We start from the raw sequence: 4,282 nt of genomic DNA on the forward strand, positions 1-4,282 counted from the left end.
TTTGGAATTAATAAATTATGTAGATGTAATAGCTTTGAATCAACTTCAAGAACAATAGAAAGGAAATCAAAGTGAAGCCAAAACATTCTTGAACATCTGTGCTTGAAATTCATATTTGTAGATGTAGAAGATGCAATAAAGGATCTTGAATGTATGAAGGGAGATCTTTAATGTTGAAAATATAGTAGAATATATAGCATAAACTTTTGCAATGTCTTGAATACATAAATCCTTAATATTCAATGGAGGAAAGCCAAAATACCTTGGAAATCAGGTTCAAATTTTGAGGAAATACCATTTCAATGATAGGAGTAGATTCCAAGTGGATCAATTGATGAAAAGGAGGGACCTAGGGGAAATAAATCCTACCTTGAGCTTAACATTGCAAAATAGGAGTTTCAAAAGGGATCCATTAGGTTTTACCTAATCTTTACCTAGGAAGAAGGATGGAAAAGGGAAGAAGAGATGAAATGGAGAAGGATATTGATGATCTCACATTAAATAGGTTCTTAAACATCATTAAATTAGATCGCTTCTAATATAAGATGGTGCAATCACAAATTATGATTTAACTATTTGAGATAATAACGGAGATATGGTGTAAAGCCATAATAGAATGGAATTCCTAGATAAATCATTAGTAGACCTTAGATTTGATCTAAGTAGGAAGGAGATCATGGATCTTGTAGTATCATGTAGGAGAAACACCAATCCTCCAGAAAATGTAGCACTAATAACTATAGGTTTGATGTAAGAAGTTTTCACAAATAAACAAAATTTATGGTCTCAACCATATAAACATGAGAAATAAACCCTAGAGAAAATGGAAGGAAAGGAATAGGAGGAAGAATGTAGACAAAAAAGAAATGAGAAACCTAGGACAAAAATTTCTAGAAGTGAAAAGAATAAGACAACAAAATATTCTGCTGCACAGGTCAAGAAAAAGACACAAATTAGCCAAGTCCTAGAAAAGGAACCCAAGGAGAGTGGGAAGACATAATAGTCCTCAATGATACAATTGACAATAGTAGAGATAAAAAAGATGATGTACAAATAGTTTAAAAATATCATAGTATCATCAATATGACCAAGGAGAGATAATAAGAAGAACAAGGTGCAACCGATAATAATGAAGGAACTAGACTAGGAGATAAGGGAGAAGCAAAAAAAGGAGAAAGATGTAGGTGAAAAAAATGATGACACTAAATTAACTACAATAGAAATAAAAAATGATATAGAAGAAGAAAATAAAAATAAGATAGAGGAGAAAAAAAGAAAAGAGACTTTGCAATCCAATCAACCATAGGAGACTCCAATAGTGGAGTCATCCTAGACACCATCCAAGGGATATAGGAGTATCAAGAAGCTAGAGATAGGAAAGGAGAATAGGAAAAGAGATTAAGAGGAATAAGGAAGAAAGATGTTGAGTAGGGGGAAGGAAGATTCCCTAAAATAGGAAGAGTCAACCACAAATAGAATATAAGTGTAAACTCTATGACTCTGATATAGCTAAAGATGCCAAGATCAAAGAACTCAAAGAGAGAGTTGATGAGATGAGAAACAAAGTTGAAGGTATGAAAAATAAATAAATGAATAAATATGCTCAACTCATAGAAAGATACAAATGTATGAAGTAGAATTGCAAAAGATTAGAGAAAGCCACAATGTTGGTAGATGTTGTGATATCTTGAAAGAACTTTCCAAAGGGAAATCCTAGAATTAAGATGATTATTTGATTATCTAAATCAAAGATTTCATAGGAAATATCCATGAAAAGGTAGGAAAGTCCCCAAAGCTAGTGGAACATTAGGTTCTAGCAAGACCACTTGAAGAAGAGTAGAAACTCATTACACATAAGAAAGGAGAGCTAATGACACTCAAGGATGAGATATATTAATCTTTAAAATATATACCCCTTGCAATTAAAATACTAGGAACATCACACACCTTAACTATTGGTATGAACCAAAGGTCAGTATAGTAAGAGGTGGGGCGAAGGGCAAGTGAATAAATATACTCACTAGTCACAACTTTTTATTTCAAATCACATTTCTCACTTATCTACAGGTTAGTGCTAGCTATAACTCAATTGGTCATGGTTAAGAAAAAACACATACCATGAAAATAACAACTCATAAGGTAATATTTATCTTGTGGAAAACCATCTAGTGTAAAAACCACGGCATGGGAGTCAATCCTTATAAGTTTGTAGTCTTGTGACATGCTAGTCAAGAACTTATCCTTGTTAAAAGATTACAATGACACCGTAAGGTGCCACCTTGTTAAGGGATTTGATAAGACCTATTAAAGTCTTTCCTTGTTAAGAGTATCCTATTTAAATGACTTAAAGACACAAGTTAATGTGTCACCATGTTAAGGGATTTGTACAAAGAACATATTAGGCTCCATCCTCGACAAAATTTTATATTGTAAAGATCAATAAACCACATAGGAATGATCTAATAATTTAGCTACTAAAATTAGCTTGATATAGATCCTTACTTATCTATCTTGACTAGTCTAGAACATATATCTTCCTTCTTTTGGATCTACAACTTCAAACTCTAATCACTTGTGTACTTTTCTCTATTTTCTTATGCACATAATACACCTTGCATTTTTTGGGCTCTCTCTCCTCTTCTCAGCACAATCACTCCTAGAAGATAACCTCTCTTTGACCATTCTCCCTTTTATTTATGTGATTCTACTTTATCTCAGTCCTTTTAGATCTCTAGCTATTGGTTTAGCAATCTAACCTTTACTCTTCCATCTCTATTTTCTTTTATACTCTTCTTTTTCTTCACTTGGAAGACTTGATTTAAGAATTAAAAATTTGAATTCCCATGCTACCACTAGCTGAACCTCCCATTGTAGTAGTGTGTTTCTCTTGTTAGGTTATGGCATGTTTGTACAAGAGTCACATATGTGATGTGTTCTTGGTGATTTTCCATAATTGGAAAGAATTAAAATTTGAATTATTTTGGCTCTTCCTCCATCCTTTCTAGACCATCACCATTAAATGCATTGTTGAGTGCACTCTTACCCTTTATATGATTAGCTATTCATGTGTTTCTCTATCCATGATCATCATTTTGACTTGGTTGAAGCAACTCATAGAATGCTTTGTCTAAGTGGATCACCTTTTTCATCACCTCTACTAGGTTACTACATCTTCTCAAATTAGATTACTCTTGTGAGTTAGAGTCACACATTAGCATTCCTTTTTTATTGTGCCTCTCTAGTGAACATGATTCCTTTGTATGTGTTTCTAGCAATGACAAAACCTTTGATGACAAAGTCTACCAGTTTATCTACCAACCAATCTTCAAGACACTTAGGCCAAAAATCTCTAGCTTTGGCATTGATGACAACACTTACTAATTTTAGAACGCTCTATGTTGTGTGTGTTCTTTTTTTTTATTTCTTTCATTTTATCCCCCTAAGATAGTGCATTTTCATATTTTAATCATTTGTAGCTCATTTTCTCCTTTGCTCAACTTATTTCATTGTCTCCCCCCTAAAATAGTGCATTTTTATGGTTTGATTGTTTGCAATTCCTTTGGTCCTTTTGTCAACTTCTTCCCCTTTGATAGAAATGCCAAATGTGACCATTTTATCTCACATATTTCTTTCTTGACTACTCCCCTTAGGGAGCAGTCCCTTGTTCTCATCAATCTACTTTTAGTCTGCTTCATTTATTGACCATGAATTGATACCTACTTGCTTGGGTTTAGTTCAACATAGGTAGGAGCAATACTGCCAGCCATTCTCTTCGATACTCAAAAGTATCCTTCTAAAGAGGCTTTGTAAATATATCATCAAGTTTCTCCTTAGTTGGTATGTATTCCAATCTAACCTCTTTTTCTTGTACTTGTTCTCTTAGAAAATGGTGTTTGATGGATATGCGCTTAGTCTTTGAGTGCATAACTGGATTTTTGGATATATTTATTATACTAATGTTATTGTAGTTGATAACTACCATTTCTTCCATTTTATGTTGAATTCCTTCAAGGAGTTGTTTGATCCAGACAACTTGTGTGCAATTTGTTGGCTCCTAAATTAACAAATTTTGAATAACCTATTGATAAGAAAAAAATACATCTAGGGTTATCTACTTCCCATCTGTAACATAACAATTTAGACACTAGGGCCAACTATAATCTTAGACCCTTCTTCTACTTTAGGCTCTGCAAAACTTAGGTGGATGAACCTATAGATTCTTCATATGGTACCGGTGTTAAAATCATACAATTGAATCTAGATAAAGTAGATAAAACCCTTA

This window comes from Cupressus sempervirens, chromosome 10 (genome assembly GCF_028749045.1).
Source record: "Cupressus sempervirens isolate cs-2001-9-10 chromosome 10, ASM2874904v1, whole genome shotgun sequence".
Taxonomy (NCBI): domain Eukaryota; kingdom Viridiplantae; phylum Streptophyta; class Pinopsida; order Cupressales; family Cupressaceae; genus Cupressus; species Cupressus sempervirens.